The sequence below is a fragment of the Equus caballus genome, chromosome 18 (assembly GCF_041296265.1).
Source record: "Equus caballus isolate H_3958 breed thoroughbred chromosome 18, TB-T2T, whole genome shotgun sequence".
Lineage (NCBI taxonomy): Eukaryota > Metazoa > Chordata > Mammalia > Perissodactyla > Equidae > Equus > Equus caballus.
The window spans coordinates 22,729,575-22,751,544 of record NC_091701.1 but is presented as its reverse complement, the minus strand read 5'-3'; the positions used below and the strand labels follow the sequence as shown (position 1 = coordinate 22,751,544).

Here is a 21,970-nt window from a genome sequence, read left to right as displayed (position 1 = left end):
AAAATTGGGGCATTAATTCCATATTTTGAAAATATAACTGTATTAAACTAACATGTCTAAAATTTGGGTTATTAATTCCCTATTTTCAAATACAAACATATCTAATTAAAATTGGGGTTATTAATTCCATATTTTGAAAATACAAATGTGTTAAAGTAACAGTTCCTTTTACCTGTTTTTAAATCATTTTTTTAAAGTGTGCAAGCAATGCTCCTTGTTCCAGAATTCCAGGACACTGGAACAATTTCACATTCATCTACCATTTACTGACCAAACATTTATTAAGTACCTAAATAGGTCAGGCACTGGAGAAACAAAGATAAGGTCAGAGAAGCAAATACCTAACTAAAGCAGCTAAAGGAGAATTGCTAAAATAGTATCCTTTTCTTACACCTGTGAAGGATCTAGAAAAAACAGTTGAATAGTTATAGAGTTCTTTTCCCTATGGTTGCTTCCAGAACACTTTTCCAACCTCCTACCAAAACTGTAGGGAACTGCATGAGCCCACTGTTATGGTCTCTTGTCCTCTTCCCCCTTGCTCTCACCTTCTCAACTCTCTTCTAGGTGGGTTCATTTATGGAAGACTTCAACACCTGTCTCCATTGTCTTCCTCACTACTCCTGCCATCACCTTGGCTGACTGCACTTCTGTGGACTTCCAAGCTACCAACATCAAAGTTTCTTGACCTCCATAAAGATTTCACCCACTTAAAATATTAGCAATCTTTTTCAAAGATTCTGACTTGAAATTTACTACCTAGAGGGGCTGGCCCCATGGCCGAGTGGTTAAGTTCGTGCGCTCCGCTGCAGGCGGCCCAGTGTTTCGTTAGTTCGAATCCTGGGCGCGGACATGGCACTGCTCATCAGACCACGCTGAGGCAGCGTCCCACATGCCACAACTAAAAGGATCCACAACGAAGAATATACAACTATGTACTGGGGGGCTTCGGGGAGAAAAAGGAAAAAATAAAATCTTAAAAAAAAAAAGAAATTTACTACCTAGAATAGCTTGATCAACTATGAAAATAAACTTCAGTATATCATTTTCATAACAGAACTTATTCCCATTCTGTCAAGTTAATCCTCCAATATCTCTTACAACAACAATTCATTGAGCCCTTCCCATTCTTCTGAAGTCATTATCCCCATACTGGCTTCACTTCCTTCCTTATCAAACTCAAAACCCACAATGCATCACTTCAAACGCTCTCTAGCAAGCATGCTTAACATTTTACTCCATTGTTCTTTTACCACAATCATTCTGTAAACCTTCTACTCCATTATCAATCTAAACACCCACTGTCTGCTCTTTTATTTGGTTCACTGAGCAATGGTGTAGAAAATCTTAAAACAGCAGAATAGCAGACTCTTAAGTATATGCTTTCAATAAATACATACTTCTGTTTTTAACTAATTGCTGTCAAAAGGGTTTGTTGCAAAATAAAAGTCGACCAAATAATGAAATAATTAAATTAAAGTGGGAATTCAGCTCCTCAGCTGTACTAGACTCATTTTAAGTGCTCAATAGACACACGTGGCTAGTGGCTGCTAGAATGGAAAGTACAGAATTCAGAACATTTCTACCACTGCACAAAGCATTATTAAACAGTGCTGCTCTACACATTCTACAGCAGTACTGCTCAGCCACTATTTCAGCTCATATAACCTGTAATTTTCTACTGACACCACCTACTGCCATCCTTGTGACTTCAAGAACCTTGCAAGCTGCAGCACTGAACATGGAATAACAGGCTGGTGCCCAAAGTGCTCAACAAGGGCAGTGGCATCAAATCTATCTGTTACCATCACCTGATACTGAAAGGAATTAGTTGCCCTCAGTCATTTGTGTCCCAGCCCACTTCCAATCATGGAGATCCCCACCCCAATACTGTCATTAAGGGAAGGTATTGATTACATTGTATCTGAGGAGGGTTAGGGAAAGAGAGATGTACTTGGTAGATTCCTTTCAGATTTTATTACCTGTTAAAGATAGAAGCTATTATTGCATATGTATCTCACATATGGCTAGACTAGCTCATGGCAGCAGCTGAAGTAAAAAGTCTACTAAATCCACTCAGGCTTATTTTAATGCAACGATTGATACATTAAAAATTAAATATCTAGGGGCCTAGTGGTTAAGTTTGGAGCAATCCACTTCAGGAGCCAGGGTTCATGGGTTCAGATCTTCGGCGCAGACCTACATCACTTGTCAGCCATGCTGTGGTGGTAACCCACATACAAAATAGAGGAAGACTGTCACAGATGTTAGTTCAGAGCTCACCTTCCTCAAGCCAAAAAAAAAGAGGAAGACTGGCAATGGATGATAGCTCAGGGCGAATCTTCTTCAGCAAAAAAAAAAGAAAGGAAGAAAAAAATTAAATATCTGTTACAAATGCTCAATCAGATAGGATGCTGGACAAAAGACAGAAATTTAGTATTAACCTAGGCAAAAGCAGGATAAACCATCATCCTTGAAAAAGAAATGAGGGACTACTACTGTTTGGACCTCTTAGTAATAAAATCTATGAAAAAAATTGGAAAAATAGCATGCCTTAAGATAAAGGATAGGGATCCACATGTCTATATCATTATATCTTGTGTGTCCATAACCAGTAAAATGGCTTAATTCTCCTTAAAGTAAAATGTTTTCTTAAAGAAAATCAATTTGCATAGCTGCTGAGTTTACAGGGGAAAAAAAATAAAAAAATGAAAGAAAGAAAAAGCCTAAAGAGAAAGAAATGAAGCAAAATGATCCACGAAAAGCAATGCTAGGATTTTAATCCAGTCTCTTCTGAAATGATGTAACACAAAGTGAAACTAGACAATAAAAGTGGGCTACTGCCATCCACCTACCAGCCCTACCTCTCTCATGAGGAAATGCTTTGCAAAATAAACTGAGTTGTTCTTGTGCGTCACAGGAATGCCTTAAGGACATGAATGCCATCTCAGCTCTTCTGATGATGAGCTAATAATTCCAAGATTCTTATAACCAGCGATAATCAGTAACTGCTTATGAATATGGAGAGCACAAGTGTTTATCAAATGGCTACTCCACCTAGGAACAGTACTTTGCAGCAGTAAGAAGTAGTCAGATATAAAAATATTAGCTATAAAAAGGGAAAACTATGGGCTTATCTGAGTCATACGTCTCTAAGTCTATATGTGTTTTTTAACAGAAAAAAATCAATACGATTCCCCAAAGGTACAGGAATGGTGCTTCTCCGACATAAGACTCTAATGCGATCTACATTCACTGAGGAATGAGAAGAGACTAACCACCATTCTAACACTGAAAAAGATACACATGCAAAAATATTTTTTGCATCCTTGGTTTTATACATATTAGGTAATACTGCCTTCTGTGACACAAGATAAACTCCATAAATAACAAGAAATTAAATATAAAACAACACAAACCATACTGTGGGCATATGGTAAAATTTTGTCTATTTTCAAGTTCTGAAAACTGAGTAAGCTCTGCTGTGTAGATGGTGTTTCCCTTACTTAAGGGTTAGCAAAACCTCACAAAATAATGAATGAACACAACCTACAATCTGGGTAGACAGTCAAGTAAGAGCAAGTGCATTCCAGCATTGTGTAATCAGAGCTTTGGGACAATGTTGCAGACTCACTCAATAAAAGAGCCTACAAAACTTTTCACTAGCTTGCAAAATCTTAAAACCTTTCTCATGTTTAGCAATAGTTAGGCAGAAATGCACGATAGAAAGCCAGAAACTATACAGTGAAGCTATAATTTTCATGACAGTCTCATTTTCCTTAAATTATACTTAAATTTGTTTTATATTCTGCATCTTATCAACTGACAAGGCAACCAGAATCATCTGATGGGTTTTGTGAAAATAAATATGTCTCTACTCCACTTTCCATTGGTGTGCACGTGGGAGAGGTATGTAGGTATGAGTGGGGAAAGGAGTCATATTCATTTTGAAAAACCAGCCTATTCACAATACAATACCACTTTACACCCACGAGAATGGCTAAATAAATGAGACAAAATCAAGCAAAAGTTGCAGAGTATGTGGAACAAATGGAATGCTCATTCACTACTGATGTGACTATAAATTGGTATTACCACTTCGGAAAACAGTAATATATACTAAAATTGAACATAAGCACACACCATAGCCCAACAATTCCATTACAAGGTACATATCCTACAGAAATGTATACATGTGTACCAAAAGATATGTACAAGAATATTCTATAAGGACACTATTCACTGTGGCTCAAAACAGAAAACCACCTAGATGTTCATCAACAGTAGAATGGGTAAATTACAGTATATATAGTCACATAACGGAATGGAATACTACAGAATGAGAATGAATAAGCTACTGCTACACACTACATGGATGGATCACATAAAAATAAATGTTTAGTGGGGCTGGCCCTGTGGCATAGTGGTTAAGTTTGGCGTGCTCCCCCTGGCAGCCTGGGTTTGCAGCTTTGGATCCCGGGCACAGGCCTACACCACTCGTCAGCCATGCTACGGCAGCAACCCACATATAAAGTGGAGGAAGACTCGCAACAAATGTTAGCTCAGGGCTATTCTTCCTCAGTAAAATAATAAACAAATAAATAGAAATAAATGTTTAGGGTAAGAAGCCAGAAACAAGGGTGTACATGCTGTATGATGCTATGTGCATGTCTTTGAACGTGTGTTTCAATAAAAATTTACCTAAAATAAAAAAGCAAATAAAAATTTAATAAATAAATAAGCAGCCTTGATGCCTACATGTTTATAATAAAGTCCTGTGCTATATTCCCTACACCCTAAAATTGGGACAGAATACTTTTTTGAACCTTCTCTTGTGCTAATTTAAAACATTTTATATTAAAATAAAGGCGGCTATATTACAGTAATAGAATGCAAGAATTGAATTCTTTGAGAAGAAAACACTAATCTGACAAGGATTTTAACACCAAAGCTCTCCCACTCCACTACTACCTTGACCACACTCAGATCTTCACCTCCCTTCCATCTGCCAAGAGCTCACTCTTCTCTGCTATTTACTTAGTAGAAACATTTGAAAAGTAATGACCTAACCTAGCAGAGTAGTTGGGAGGATTAAAACAAAAGGAGTATGTATACAAAGTTTTCAGCACTGTGCCTAAGCACTCAATGAGTGGACAGTATTAATAAATCCCAAATAGTGAGTCTTCCAGGTCAAAGGCTATTTCCAATTCATCACTGTAAACACAGAACCTGGCATTTAAATGTTGGTCAAAACTATTTGTGGAGTAAATGAATGATGTGAACTCAAAACAGAAAAAGGACAAAATAAAAACAAGGCAAAAGTGGGAATGTGGGAAAAATCAAGAAGTTCAAAGGAAAGTCTTAACCTATTTTTGTTTTCAGGGTATATGACAAGATTTTAAATCTCAAATGAACCAACAAAATCATGTACATATAAAACCACTAAAATAAACAAAAACTTCCTCAGTATTACTTTTCCTCCATATACTTCAAAATGTAGAAGTGGGATGTTTTAACTAAAATTAAATATAGTTCTTTAATACTGAAACTCTTTAAAAGTATTTCAGAATGAATTCCTTATGAGGTTGACAGGCATCATAAGTATATCACAGGTTATTTTCAAGACATCCATCATAGCCTGTCAATATTCTAACTAAATATGTCATAACAGAGATGAAAGGAAAGCAGATTTCAGCTGAACTTTTATACAGTATTATTTCTATGAAAATAAAAACGCTAATTAGATACCAAAATCATCAAGACTGGGGGTGGCCCAGTGGTGCAGTGGTTAAATTCGTGCACTCCACTTTGGCGGCCCAGGGTTCACAGGTCAGGATCCCAGGTGCAGACCGAGGACTGCTTGTCAAGCCACGCTGTGGTGGCATCCAACATAAAGTAGAGGAAGATCAGCACGGATATTAGCTCACTGACAATCTTCCTCAAGCAAAAAGAGGAAGATTGGCAACAGAACTTAGCCTAGGGCCAAATTCCTCACCAAAAAAAAAAAAAAACCCCTCAGGACTGCAATCTTACAAATCAATAAAATATTTTAATCTTCATTTTGTGCACAAAACACCAACAAACCATTTGATAAGGCCCTCTTTCACTCCTGTGTAAGCATATCATCTATCTACATATCTTAGATCAGAAATATCATCACCGTTTGGATTAACCAACATTTATACAAAGCACTTAACTATGTGGAAAACACTATTCTAAATGTAAGCATAACTCATTTAGTTCTTACAACAACTTTTATGAGGTAGGTACCATTCTCATTTCCGTTTTATAGATGAGAACACTGAGGCAGAGAAGCTAAGTAAGTTGCCTAAAGTGACAAAGTTATTGAATAGCAGACTGGATGCACACTCAACCTGTATGCTATGCTGCCTAGAGAGTTCTGAAGAAAAGCAGACTAAATTTATCCTGACCTCATTTGATGCTGGGAGGCTGGTTATTTTGAGGACCTAGGCTGATAACCATAAAACAAGGGAGCTCTAATGTCACGTTTCATTAATTCTAAGATACTCATTTTTTTCATATTTTAATATTCTGAAATGGATGGCATATTACAGTTGTAATTGACAGTGCTCTCTCTCTTTGGGGTACATAAAATCACAGTGCACCTGGTAACTGATGGAAAGTACAACTCAAAAACTTCTGGTAGGGGCTGGCCTGGTGGCGTAGTGGTTAAGGTTCATGTGCGCTGCTTTAGTGGCTTTGGTTTCATGGGTTTGGATCCTGGGTGCAGACCTATACATTGCTCATCAAGCCATGCTGTGGTGGTGTCCCACATACAAAATACAGGAATATTGGCACAGATGTTAGCTCAGGGACAATCTTCTTCAAGCAAAAAGAGGAAGACTGGCAACAGAAGTTAGCTCAAGGCCAAATCTTCCTCATCAAAAATTTAAAAAATTAAAAAAAAACTTACAGTATTATCTATATCTCATGGGTTAGTGACAAGTAAATGAGATAAAATATCTAAAGTACTTGACAGAGTGTCTGGTACAAGAGCTTTAAAAAGGGTAGTTCTTCCCTTTAAACCAAAATGATCTATGAGGAAATTCTATGTAATGACGTCTTTCTACTGTAGTAAGTTGTCAGTTTCTCAGGCGATGTTCAAATAAACCTGGTTATACTCTGCTGGGAAAAAACACTGGTTTCATTATACAATTGGATGAAAAAATTTTTGTTGATAAAGGACTTGGGGTGGGGAGAGACAGACAGACAAAACAACAGTGAAAATAAGATACCTGAGAAAAGTAAAACTATCAACAGTAAAGTATAAATCAAGATAACTCTTGATTCAAGTCAGTTCTCAAATGTTATTGACAAAATGCTCACAAGAAAAAAAAAAAATAAATTTGCTTCAGAAAACACACCCAGAAGGGAAACAATGGTATCTTCTTTGTTAACAAATCTCAAATAATACTTAAAAAGCATCATACTACTTTTCAGGTATACCACAACCTTTGAGCTCTTACATTACCTAAAATGAGAGGGAAACCTCTCTTTCTTGTTTTTGTTCTTAATAGTTATTCCTAATTATTTTTATTCCTATATCTAATAAAGGATGAAAGCAAATACAACAACCCCAAAAGAGTTTGTGTGTGTTTGTGGGGAGGGTATTTTCTAAGTATACTCATATTGCACACACGAATTATTTCCATCATACTTGCACTTCAGGTATACAAATAACCCATCCCAATCATGGTTTGAGATAATGCAATTTTATATTAATAGACAAAAACTTTTTTAATCTGCTTTTACCTATACAAAGTTCTGTTTCACAGTTATATAACTCAATTCAGAATATAATGCTAACAATTATTCTGTCCTTCCTTAGAACATGTAAGTAAGTATGAAGAATATCAGAGCAGCTCCACTTACGTATATAAATAAAAGGCCTGGAATAGTGTACCTGTAAGAACCACAATAATATATGAAAAGCATACAGCTGTTACACAAGAATTTAGTGCGATTTAAAAACTAAAAACCAGGGAGAAGGCAAGAGCAAAAGATACTAAAGCTAGCAAGAACTAGTAAAAATAAACTTTAAAAGTTACAGATTTTCTTAATATGAAATTTAAGGAAGGTTGTCGTAGAAGGTCAGAATAACATGACAATGTTTCTACAATAACTCACGAAGGTATCTCAGAAGCAAGTTTTGATAGAGCCCACTCCCCTTTTATTTTAAAGCAGATGTCTTCTAGAATCTTAATTTACTGTGCTTTTAAAATCCATTTTAACATCATTTTCTCTTCTAACACACTATTTTCTATGAGACTTGGATCTTGCCAACTGAGGTTTTGCCACCTACAGCACTCTTCAGAAAGCAATCCCTGCAATTGAACCGTGTTCTACTAAGGTGCAAGAGATCAGTCTAAGGACACTTAGACAACTATCTCCAACAGTATTTAAGGTATCGAGGACTGTTCTTATTCTACTGAGCCCAAAAGCACCATCACTGACCAGATACCTGAGGTTTAGTAGTCAACTCTTCATAATCCTTACCTAGGCCTTCAGTTTCAACTTTTTAAATTTGAGAAAAAGTTATATGTATAAAATTTCTCCCCCAAAAAATCACTAAAGTGTAACCAAAATATCTGAGTTATGCTATCAGTTACTTAATGATTCTATAAGTATAGGTGTAATATATAAACTATAAAGCTAACTAGCAAAAATAAAACATAACCTTGGACAATAAATACTACGACAAAGATTACCTTTAATTTTTTAAGATATTCAGAATATATCTCCATGTTTGTTGGCTACTTGGGTGGTGATGATATTAATTAAAATAGCAAAAAGAAAGAAGTTCAAGAGGAAAACTTTTGAACGACATGGCCAATCTCTCTAACCTACCACCCATATGCTATAGCCACAATTCCTTGCCTTTGCATGCTTTCAAAATATCTAAAATAATCATTTCTTTAAACTCCTCTACCACAGCACAGCCCTCTCCACCTCCCCCATTTGTCTTTTGGAAACACGCTGCCCAAGTGTCATTCTCCTTAGAAAGCCTGCCCTGATGCCCCTTCTCTGTGCTTCCAAGGCAACCTGAGTAAACTGCTATGACAGCCCTAATCACATTATAATGACAAGATTTAACTGTCCATTGCCCCAGCCTCTGAGGTCTAATCGCATTCCTAAAGTCTAGTATTCAATGCCTGATAAATAGTACTTAAAAAAAAAATCCTGTTTGAATATGTTCTAAATGAATGAGTTGTAGAAAGAGAGTTTGAGATGATTATAGAATATCCAGATGGTGAAAAATAAAACCACGGGTCTGAGCTCAGAAAGGAAGATATGGCTCATGCTATAGATATGATAATTTTATCCTAAATTTAGGATTGTTGCTTTGGCAGATTAAAACAAAATTCATCATCAAATAATTTATGGACGGACTGACTACCGAGAAATATAAAATTTTCTTCATGTTGCTAAATCCAGTGTGTACTTTTTAGTTGCCAACTTAACTGATTCCTCAGCTTCATTCAACAGTTGATTAGCCACTCCCTCCTTTTTCAAACAGTCCATTGCCTTGACTTCAGTGACGCCAAGGAAAATTCCTCCAACCTGTGGCTACACCTCCTCAGTCTCCTTTGCTCCATTTCTTTCTCCCAATGTTCAAATGCTGAAGATTCATGTGTCCCTTTATCTTCTCTCTCACTATGCTCTCTCCTTAGGCAATCTCATTCCCCACCTCCCACACTAAGAAGTCAATTATAAACTATATACTGACCCTTCCCAACTGAATTATTCCCCTTCCCAGAAACTAACAAACAAAAACTCTCCTCGTGCAGTAATGCCTATGTTAGGTACAAGAACCACTAACCCTGGAAGTCAGCCTTCTCCTCCTCCTAAATCATCAAATCTAATCCATCACCAAACCTTATCAATTCTACTTCCCAAAAGTCTGTCAAATCCAGCTACTTAACCTCTATCACATTCATCCTGGACCAGGGTTCCACTACCTCTCTAAATTACTAGAATAGCTGAACTCAATTCTACTCAAAGTGTGGTCTATGGACTAACACCAACCCATGAATTATTGTTACTGGTCTGAGACAAGGTAAACACAGAAACTGAGAGGAAGCATGTAGAAATTTTTATAGCAATTTAACACTGCCACAACATCCATTTTACTCTGTTACTAAAGTACCAGTATGGATTAGAATACAAAACAGGTCCTTCACCAGCTGAGTCTGAGAAGCAGTGGCCTAACTAGTCTCCCTGCACTTACACTTGCCTCTCAATCTGTCCTCCACACAGCAGTCGAGTGATGCTTTTAAAGCAAAAATTTAAGCAACTTATTCAGCAGTTTAACATTCTCCAGTAGCTTCCCCATTGCTCTTAGGATTAAGTACAAAATGCTTAGCAATGATTGACCATTGTGATCTGCTCCAGTCTCATTTCACATCACCCAGCTTCATTTGCTAAGGCCCAGCCCCTAAAGGACTTTTCAGTTCTAGAAAGCTGAAATTGCCAACAGCACGTGGGTAACTCCAGTTCATCCTTCAGGTTTCAGCCTAAAGGTCGTTTCCTCAGAGAAGCATTCTCTGATAGACTAGTGGGCTTTTGTTTTTTATAATAATTTCCCTTTGTGGCAATTATCATAACTGTAATTATTTTTGAAATTATTTGTTTGGGTTCTTTTATTCCCCCAAAGTCTTTTACCTCCATGAATCCAGCTACACCTTTTCCATTAATGCGTGTCACCAGAGCCTAGCACAGTGCCTGGCACACATCAGTTATCAATAAACTTTTGCTAAGTAAATAAATCCAAGTTAGGAAACAAAGTGGTGAGCAGGACCACTAAATGCAAATGTCTTCAATATCTAATTATATATAAAACTTGGGAAAAGTCGGTGTACCAGACGCATTATCAAAGCTAAATCTTCTTTACTTCCCTAAACAACCTATAAGACAGGGAAACCTGTGTCGAGATTTAAAAAAATTTTTTTCCACAAAGGTGAAGAACCTTGCCTAAAGTAGCCAACAAAAAATTGGAAGGTTTGGGAGACAACCCAGGGTAATAGACTCTACAACCATACTGCCTGGCTCCATTGCTTACTTAGCTGTGTGATCTGTGCAAGAGAAGTACTGTTTCTCATGTTCCTCATTTGTGAAATGGAGATACAATAAAGGCTTCTTCAAAGGACTGTTATGAGGTTTAAACAAGTTAATATATATAAATCATATGAAACAGTGCCTGGCACAGTGTTTTCTAAGTGTCAGCAATTATCATTATCTTTGATATTACCAGTGCTCTCATAAATTTTATCCGCTTACTTGCTTACTGTCTGTCAGTGCCAAACTGAAATTTAAACTGCAAAACAAGCAGAATTTGTATTATTATTCTCTGATGGAGCTTTTGTCAAGCAAGGTTCTGTAAGAACGAAGCCATACACAAACTGAAGTAAGTGACTATTTCCTCAGTTGTCTCTCTCAAGGATGGTATGGAGCTAGCCCCCTTTTAGGTGCTCAGGAGAGGAGTTAATTCACTACATCCTTGGGATGCCTGAGAGCATTAGGGCTTGATATTCACTGGAACCCTGGTTGAGAGGGGCTGCTCTTGTGCATCCCCAATACCTAGCATGAAGTAGGGGCTCATTAAATGTTTCTGGAAAGAATGAATATTTACAAAAACCAAAGGAATAGTGCTTTGCACAGAGTAGATGTAAATGTCACTTTGATTCTACTCCTTCAAAGTTCCGATAAACTTTAAAAGTCTGATAATAGGTGAGTCATTTTTCTTGAGCCAGGGCTGCCTGTGTTAGCCAAAGCCAAAAATGCAGAATAGACAGTAGGAAAGCCAAGAAGCAAAGAAACCAATGTTGGCAAGAACTATGTAGCAATAGTAAGAAACAGAAATAGGTGGAAGATAGGTGGAATCTGGATATGCAGGGGAAAGAGCAAAGGTTATTCTAGGCCAGGGAATAGCTTAAGCAAAGGCAGTGTCTCCCAAAGTTTGGAGTACACCCCATTGGTGACACAAAAAATGATTTTAGGCTATACATGGGCAAACATTTTTATTTTGATAGTTGCATATGTACATATTTTTAAGTGTAACTAGGACAGCAAATTGTGATTTCAAATTTTTACTATTTATAACACTAAAGTAAACAGTACCTATTTGGATTTTTTTTAAGTGAGTTGTTCAAAAAAATGTATCAAGAAAATAATAATGCACAGGAGGTAAGCTAATATGACAAAAATGGTCACGATTTTAAAGAGTAAGTAAAATTTGGGAAACATCAAAGCATGGTCATGTGAGTAAACATAACACATTAAGACAGAAAAGCCACCAGTCTTCTGAATAAAGCCAAAGCTCCATCTTGAGTAGCAACCCAACATAAAGGACAGATGGGTGTGAGAACCCCATCAGTTCTGAGTATTGAATTTGCAGCACTAAAACTCTTATCTGAAAAATCCTCATTCCCCATCATAATAAATCTAGTATATATTTCAACTTCATTTATTCTCAAAACAAAGATAACATTTTTAACTTTTCAAACAGATGTCTGAAATTGGGACTGACCTGCTTCTAGCCTGGTAACTTAGCTGAAAATAGGGAGCTAAAACTCTGTACTTTCCACACCAGAAAGAATTAATTTATACAAATGAAATAAGAATACAAAATATGAATCATATCTACATCGAAAGTGTTAAACGAAAAAGGCAGCTTTCCTGTCCCACCTTCAAAATTTACCTACCAACAGCCAAACCAAGTCAAGCTAAGAGATGATAATAAAGAACATTTATCGAACGCTCACCATGTGCCAGGCACTGTTGCATTTTACCTACATTAAGTTATGCAATTATCGCCACCATCTTATGAAATATATCACTCTTCTCATTTTATAGCTGTAAGAACACTGAGACACAGAGAGATTAAATAACTTGCCTAAGGCCAGAGCTGGGAGATAGCAAGGCAAGGGTTTAGACCCTGGCAGTTCAGCTGCAGAGTCTGAGCTCTTAACCACTAGGCACCATTTCTCTCAAGAATAACAGGATGAGAATTTGAAATATTCCACCTTATGGCAGGAGAGATGCAATTTCCCAACGTACGAACGTTTTATGACAAGCTTCCAGTCTAAGACACAGTGGATTCAGCTGTAAGGAGGAACTGGGAAGACAAGTAATATAATGGAACAACCTAGGCCCAGGATTATGCAAATGCAGACAAAGCACCAGAAGCCTCAAAAGTATGGTTGAATGACACTATTCACAGGGAAAGAAGCCAAAAGTTGGGATAAGCAAAAGGTGAATCTTATTTCTGCTAGATCTATTACTGTTTTGAGGGAGAAAATCCTACCATCCCCTTCCCTTTATGTGATTCAGTACACAAATACACAGACTCAAGAGGAGGAATCAGGAGACAGGACAGCAGAAGGAAACAGGAAGGGGGAAACTCAAGACTCAGACCCTGAACAGCAGAGTTGACTCGAAGTACCCTGGTAAATGTGAGAGAGAAGTAATGAGAGGGAAAGGTGTACTCAGAGGGAGCGAGGCTGAGGGCATCCACGGGGGTGGAGGTACTGAGTGGTCTGGCTGGGGAACTGAGAATTCACCATAAAATGGGGTAAGAGGGATGATAACTGCGAGTGTGTCTGTCTGGGATGAGGAGTTAGGGATGTGGACGCCGTGGGGGGTGGGGGGCGTATTACTTGCTTTGGGCGGAACTCAGGGTGCGAAGGAAAAGAGACAAGGTATAAAGGGGCGGGCATGTGGAGGAAAGTCAGGGGGATCCTGGTAGGCGAAGGCTGGGAAATCAATGGGGGGGGGGCATCACAGGGGAGTAAGGGAGGGCGGGCCGGGGGGCGGAGGGTGGGGCTGCGGGGCGGGGGCGAAAGGTAGCCCCTCAGAAAAGGGAAGGAGCGCCGCAGGAGTGGGGGTCCGGGACCAAGAGGAAGGGGGCGCAGGCGAGTCCTGGGGGGGAGGGGGCAGCGGCCCGGGCTGCGGCGGGGACCCCGGAGGAGGAGGGGCACCTACCCGGACGTGCGGGGCGGCAGCGGCCAGTCCCGGCGGCGGCTTCTCTCCAGCTGAGGCGGCCCCGGGAGCCCGAAGCTGCGGCGGCCGCGGCGGCGGAGGTGATGGCGGCGAGTCCCTGTGGCGGCCGCCTCCGCCGAACCGCATCCCTCCTCCCCGGCCCGCCCTCCTTCCCTATCTCCAGCTCCTAAACTTCTTCCCCGGGATAAACAAACCCGCCGCCAGGGGCGGCCGCCTCCGCCGCTCCCGCCCCCGCGCAGCCTCCCCCCGCCCCGGGCCCGTCCGGGCTCCGGCTTCCGAGTTGCGACTCCAGCCCCGGCCCCAGCTCGCAAGAGCGCTTGCGCGCGGCGGCGGCGTCGGCTCGCGAGGCTTTACCCCCCCACCCTCGCGCGCCGCCACTTCCGGGCCGGCCCGGATCCGCCGCCGGGTTTTGCAGATAGCCGCTGTCGCCCCCGTCTGCGACGGGCGTTGGGCTCTCTCTGGCCGAGGGGTGCGTCTCGGGCCGGTCTGAAAGCACGACGAGGGCCCCAGGTTTTACGGGGACCCCCCTCTTCGGCCCAACATACAACTTTCTTTGCCCTCAAAAGCTCCACCGATAACGCCTCCTAACTGGTTTGATCCACGTAGGATGCGAAAGGCGACCACGGTTCCGAGCACGATTTCCTTGGGGCTGTAACAGGCTAGAAAGCCAAGGCACAACTTTACTGAGCCCTTGCTGAGGGCCCAGAAGTGTATGAACTGCTAAAACAAAAACAGCGGTACACAGTCCAACGAGAAATAAAAACCACAGTCTGCGTAGACAAAGTGCCCCAGTGGAACGGTGGGAGGAGATGAGCCTCTGATGGGAAGTCTCAGGAAGGGGTCCGCCTAGGGGCGGCCGAGGATGCTTGAGAAGCACGGAAGAGCAGGCGGCATCGCAAGACGGGACGCTTGTCAACAAAGGTGTATCTAAGCAAATGTTTGAAGAGGCAGACGAGGGCACGAACTCGTGGAGTTTAGAGGAAGAGGTGAAAAAACTTTATTCAGCGCACCTGGGGGAGAAAGATACTTGATCTAGAATATTCTCATTAAAGAGGTTTGAAGGACTAACAATTCAGGCTTTGCCAGAGCAGACACAAATATCGTTTAAGGACCCCAAAACCTTTCACTTGGCGCATCATTCAACTGTTTATCTGGTTTCGCAAGAAAAGGAGAGACGGGTGGAAAAAAATATTGTTTTACTATGTGTTGAGCACTGTAAGCACACGCTTGTATCTTTTTTTACTACGCTCACCTTGTTTACAATTTCACGGCAGAAATTATTCCCGTTTTACGGATAAAATAACTGAGGATCAGAAATAACTCACTCATCCAAGGGTTACTGGAGTTTGAACACTGGGAAAGCAGATCCCCTCACTTCAAATTAGCACTACCTTGGCAATCTTATTCACGTATTTAACACACAAAACCTGCGTGGGATACAACCAAGGGCAAAGAATTTCAGAAAACAGATCAGCTAACCACAGAGTTCAAAATTGCCTTAGGCCAAGAGTTAAGAAACAGAAGTGAAAGTAAGCATTGGTGTGCTCAGGACTAGTGGGGAGAGGAAATATTAGTGCAAAATTTCACGTTCTCCAAACTTGAACAAAGAACAGTAAAACTATTTGCCGTACTCGTGGGTCTGTGTTAACTTTATGATATGTGACAGAAACAATGTTACATGTAATTTTTGCCCAGGCCTTTTAGCTGTTTCAACCCCTTAATATTGTATCACACCTTCTCTTTCACTAATCAATCATGATTAGGCACTAATAAATGGAATATGCTCAAGGAATCAAGTTATAATAAATTCTTCAAGTAGATTTCTAATTGGGAGTTAAGAAATGAGTGACACTTGGTGACCCTTGACATTTAACTGGTTTTAGTTGGGGAGTTGTTGGATAAACTTCCACCAAAAAGATGTCAAATAGCTGATCAGGGTATTCTCGTAGATTCTTTTCTCTAGGCTTGAACTCCTTTGACAAATAAAAATGGCAAGCAATAGGATATATTGGAGAATATGAGGAAGCCATTTGGTATAAACCTAATTCGGCCTGACCTTGTCTTTCCAAAAGGGCCTGACCGTGGCCGTTGAGCATGCATTGTATATCTGCTTTAGAGATTCCCTATGGCAAGAGCAAAAGGCCCTTGAGGTAAAGGTCCAACTTCCCTCCCCCTCCCAACGTTGGCGTCTCCTTAAGAATTAAGCATCTTTCCTTAGGCTAGGAACTGATTGCTGCGCTCACCTGTGACCGCCCAGCTCGAGATGATAGACTTTGCCTCCTGCTACGCCCATCAAGATAGCAGACCCACTACCTGCTGTGTCCATCGAGTGCTGTGCCGACAGGGCAATCTTGTGACTATTGTGGGAGGGACATTTCAATCATATGTGAAACGCCCTGTTTGGGGGTATATAACCACTCTGTGCACCCCATTTCTTCGGTGCCCTTTCTTCCTTTGGGGCCATGGTCCTCAGATTTCAGCTCAGAATAAACTCGCCCAAATTTTCATTTACAGATTGGTTATGGATTATTTTCGTCGACACCTTGCAGTGTTAGGATATACTATTCTTTTCCTTGCTTTATCCACTGATAAAGTAATGGTAAATAGTAAGAGTAAATATGGCTTGTAAGTAATGCTGATAAAACTGTGATGGTATGGCAAAGCGACAAATGCCCTGTGGTCAATTAGCTTAGATTAGAGCTTAGTGCTGTGTTGTCAGTCCCCTAAAGAACTACGTTTCTTGATTTGATTTCCTGCTTACTGGATACCTATTGGAAAACTAGACTATTACAGTAGGCTTGACTCTATTGCTGTCATAAGTGACTTTTAAAAATAGAGAAATCAGGAATAGCTTTATCACTGATGTGGAGCATAAAGTATTTCCACCAGTTATGTGTCAGGCTTTGCGCTGCTTTATGCATTAGTCAACTCCTTAGACACCAAGAAAGTTCATGATGCTCATTTTGCTACTCATTGTCAATTTTCTGTAGGAAACCATCCAGATTGCTCAGTGGATGTCGCTGACTTGGAAGTTCTACTTATTGTAATTAATAAGTTGGCAATTAGTAAAGATCAGAATAGCCATTCTCTGAGCTTAATGAGCACAGGTGAAGATCAGACTTTGGATCTTCTTGACCCAACCCTATGAGGCTCTGTCTGAAGAGCCAACCAAGCATTCCACTTTGATCTTTTAGTGACTGCAGGATCTTCTTCCTCTTTTTTACTGTTAGTTGTTTTTTTGCTGAGGAAGATTCATCCTGAGCTAACATCTGTTGCCAATCTTCCTCTTTTTGCTTGAGGAAGAGTCATCCTGAGCTAACATCTGTGCCAATCTTTCTCTATTTTGTATGGGTTGCTGCCTCAGCGTGGCCACCAATGAGTGGCGTAGGTCTGTGCCTGGGACCCAAACCGGGGCGCCAAAGCAGAGAGCACTAAATTTAACCACTAGGCCATGGGGCCAGCCCCATTATTCGTCTTTTCTAAATTAAAATTACAGATGCTCCCCTTTCACAGCTGGGTATGCACAATGGACTTGCTACTATCTTCCAGACCACCACTTCTTTTGTACTATCATTTTCCGATTCTGGTTATCAAAAACTAAAGCATATAGTGACAAACAATTCACAAATCCATTATTATCTTCTGTTTAGAGGTCAAAAAAAGTGGTAATATGCTTGTTAGCAAACATGGTCTACTTGGTGAATCCTAAGTGATGTACTCTCTGAGCTTCCCTGGACATTTTGCTCATACCCTACCCTTTTTATTTTTATTTTTGAGGAAGATGAGCCCTGGGCTAACTACTGCCAGTCCTCCTCTTTTATTGCTGAGGAAGCCTGGCCCTGAGCTAACATCGTGCCCATCTTCCTCTACTTTATACGTGGGACACCTACCACAGCACGGTGTGCCAAGCAGTGGTATGTCTGCACCCGGGATCCGAACCAGCGAACCCCAGGCCGCCAAGAAGCGGAACGTGCGAACTTAACCGCTGCGCCACCGGGCCGGCCCTACCCTACCCTTTTTAAAGTGGTCCACCAAGCTCTTCTTTCCTAGTGAGCTGGCTTCCCCATATTTTTCTAACTATTATCCCCTCCTATCTTAAATTTTCTTTAAGGGAACCCAACTCAGGCCTTACATCTATAAGCTAACACTTGTGGTCAGACATTTAAAATAACATTTAGCTTTTGGAACTTATGTGGAAAGAAAAGAACAACTTGTTTGCTAATTATTTTTCACTGTTATAAATATTAGGCCTTTTACCTGTGAGAACACACTAAAACCCTTGTTTAATAACTTGTAAGTTATCTTACATGTAATTTCATTTCTTTTCCCCTGTCTCCATTTCTTTATCTCTGGCTTTTCACCTTGCTTGAGAATTCCTAGTTTTGTAGTACTTCTGCATTATATGATACTCACTTTTTAAGGATCCAAAAACTACAGAACCCTAGCATTATACCTACAACCCTTGCGTAATGATGCCAATAGCAAAAAAGTGCTGGAAAGTTTGATGTACTTATCACTCAAAAATCATTCCCAGAAAACTAAGAACAGGGCCCATCCAGAATTCTGAGACCAGGATCATTTTTATGTCCTTTGTTTAAGTCCTTCACTGACACCCTTATTTTCGTGTTGCCAGCCATGTTATGTCAAATATTTCGGATGCTCCCTTGTTTCAAATTAAATATGCATTCACATGGTTAACACTTTGGTCCTTTAGATCATCTGTTGGGTCTACTATAGGAGAACTGATCTTTCTTGTTGTCTTCTATCACTGTGTGAAGAGTAAGGCTTGGGTTGCAGTTCACTAGTTTGGTATACTATTACATTTTATAGCCATTCAATTAAGTATTAATATTAATCAGGTTTGAAACATTTTTGAGGCTCTCAAAACACTAGTAATTCCTAGATTCTGGATCAAGAAAGCCCAATGAATGAGAAATAGCAATCCTTCTACCTAGGCAATATATCATCTTGGAAAAATTTTGCCCCCCCCCCCACCTGAACGTCCTCTATTCACAATGAAATAGGAAAAAAACAACAAAAATGATCTCTCTTACAAGATTATCCAAACCCCCTACAGCATCCCTCCAGGCGTGCCCTGAGAACTCTCATCCAAGGTCACTTACAGTTGCTGGAAATCTTTTTCTGTGCCAAGATGCAGGCGGTCGCTGCTGCCATGATCTAGTAGTCCCTGATGACCTCTCTCTTCTTCAGCTTGGCCAGCCAAGCTCTGTCTCCTCTGCTAGTGCCCTGGCCCTGCCCCTTTTCTGCTCTCAGGTAACCTGAGAAGTTGCGGTTGATTCTGACCCTGGAGATAGTCCCAGAGGAAGCCTAGAGCTCTCCACTCTGCTCTCCAGCCAGAGGTCACCAGCCTCTGCAGCAGCCCCAAATGCCTCTGGAGGTGCAGCTGCACTGTCTCCTCCTCTTTTATCTCTGCTCAGTCATCACAATGTCTCCGGGTCATGATCTTTGGTCCCCTCCCAGGGAGACACACCCTTCTGCCTATCAAGGCAATTTCTGGCTAGAGGAATTTATTTAAACAGCTGCCTCTGCAACACCCACGGGGTGGTTCCCTGTATCTCTAGTCTTCTTCTCCCTGAAAATTGGAGTTACTTCACTCCACTCCCCTCTGACCCTGACTCAAGAAATGGCAGCTCCACGGCCCTTTCCTCTAGCTACATCAAGGGACAGTGCCTCCAGCACACTCTCGCAGGTGACCTCCTGTTTCACTCAGATTAAGGCAGCCCTCCTCCCAAGACGGAGGCATATAGAATTGGGTCCTATTCCCAGACCAGCAATTTGGAAGTCCTAGAGGGCCCATTGGGTGAGCTCCTGCTGTGTTCCCAGGATTGCCCGGCAGCCAGTCAGACACTAGGTGAACCCCGGGGCCTAGGAAGCTCTGTGCCTCAGTCTTCCTTGGCTCTGATTTTCCACTGCTCTGCTGCCTCCGAAGGACTGAGTTCTCCCGCTCGGTCCTCCCGTCCCTTCTGCTGCCTCCCCGCTTTAGAACTAAGCCCTGCTGCCAGCTGTTGCCAATTCTGCATTCATACCCCTACACAACACGGAGTGGCCACCTGCCACCAGATGGTTCTCTCTGCTATTCCGAGCCCTTTGCTGCCAGCCTGCCTGCCAGATTGGAAACCCTGGTATGGCCATTTCCAAAATTAGAAACCAGACTGTGCTGTCTCCAGGGACACTGTGCCTGCACCTCCCAGTACCAGTCAACTGTCCCAGACACCCTTCCCCAAACCTCCCTTCCCCCTCTGCCCCTCCCCTCCCCCTACATTTCTGGCCTCTGGTGATTTGGGTTTTTGCCTTCCCCTCGTTTGCCCTGTGCATCCTTGCCAAAGTTTTAGCACACTCTTGACCTTCTCTGCTTGAACTATGCCAGGCTGAAGAAAGGCCAACTCAAGGGCTACATAAATCCTGCATATTCTTTTAGAGGCCTCATCCCACATCCTATCAAACACTGGAAAATGTAGCCATGTCCCACATGAAAAATACAATGTTTTGTTATGCAAAATGAAAGATTCATATCATTTTCCTCTTGAAATATTTATTAATTTCACTTTGCAGTTTTCTTTGTATTTTAGAGCCAACACATTTTCTTTTCCAGCTCTCAAACAAATTGATAAAACCTGGAAAAGCTTACGGGCCCTGGGCGCTGTGCCTATAGTGAGAACCTGAGTCTTAAAAAGATTAAAAAAATGGCTCGAGGAGGGAGGGAGGTCAGCACTTTCACACTTGACTCAGTTTCAAGCTCCCCAATCCCCATCATCACTTAAATTTTTCTTCTTCCCAGTTTTTAATAACTGGTTTCTCTGTTTGGTTCCCTGCCTGGGTCACTCATCTTGTACCTGTGCTCCTCACACAGACACTCCCCTTATTTCAAATGCCAGTTGGCTTGCCTGGATTTCACAGCATCACCAGCCCCTGGGTGCCCTTTCACAGCATTCCTTCCACCAGTGAGGAACCAGTAACTTTGGACTATGGCATTTGTTTGCTTGACCCTGTAGACATGATGATGTTCTTTGCAGACTGAACTCTCCTAAGTTTGCAGCTGCATCCAGCTCTCCTGCGGCACCCCCAACTCCAGGAGACAAGGCCAGGACCGCATTTTGGTTGCTTCAGTCTTACCCTCTGCTAGGACCAACCAGCGAAGCCCACTTATGTCTGAGGCACAACAGCTCCCAGAAATCAGACTTTCCGTTTTCCTACTTAAGTGTCTGCTCACATTTCTCTGGGCTTTGGATGGCTCCTTCCCTGAAGGAGGCCTTGTATACCTCAGTCACGTGCAGCATCACTGCCACACTTCTCTGGAGGGTGTCCTGACCACTCATTATCACAGACTGAGAATACATACAAGAAACCAAAATGTCCCAGCAATGACCCCAGATCACATCTAATTATTAACCATTACTTAGCTGAAATAGCCATTAGAAGTTTGGCTTTTACTTTCCAGGATTTCCAGTGTTTATACTAGTGATTCTAGAATTTCAGTATACTTCTTCAAATTGAATGATGTATATTCAGTGCACACAATGAACCAGTGAGGAGGGAGACCTTGCAGCAATACGGTATTGCCTCTTCAGTCTCCTTTCTCAATTTTTTCCCTCCAGAAAAAAGATTAGGCTAGCCTAGGGGCCAGCCCAGTGGTCTAGTGGTTAAGTTTGTGGACTTTGCTTTGGCAGCCTGGGGTTCGTGGATTCGGATCCTGGGCAAGGACTTACACACTGCTCATCACGTCATGCTGTGGTGGCATCCCACATACAAAACAGAGGAAGAGGGGCTGGCCCGGTGGTGCAGCGGTTAAGTTCGCACATTCCGCTTCTTGGCGGCCTGGGGTTTGCTGGTTCGGATCCTGGGTGCGGACATGTCACCACTTGGCATGCCATGCTGTGGTAGACATCCCACGAATAAAGTAGAGGGAGATGGGCATGGGTGTTAGCTCAGGGCC

At 41.4% G+C, this 21,970-nt stretch overlaps 1 protein-coding gene across 9 annotated transcripts in view; it reads right to left on the bottom strand.

The window, feature by feature from the left end:
* The window catches only part of SPOPL (speckle type BTB/POZ protein like), a 78,757-nt gene extending 58,764 nt beyond the window's left edge, over window positions 1-19,993 (bottom strand). For 2 of the 9 annotated variants that reach the window (XM_070241826.1, XM_070241829.1), the window contains exon 1: window positions 13,999-14,243. The gene's annotated coding sequence lies outside the window, so the exon portion shown is untranslated. Of the gene's footprint in view, window positions 1-13,998; window positions 14,335-19,139 lie in introns of those variants that run through there. The other 7 variants (XM_070241827.1, XM_023622849.2, XM_023622847.2 and 4 more) reach the window with 7 other exon arrangements.
* Between the last annotated feature and the right edge of the window lie 1,977 nt (window positions 19,994-21,970).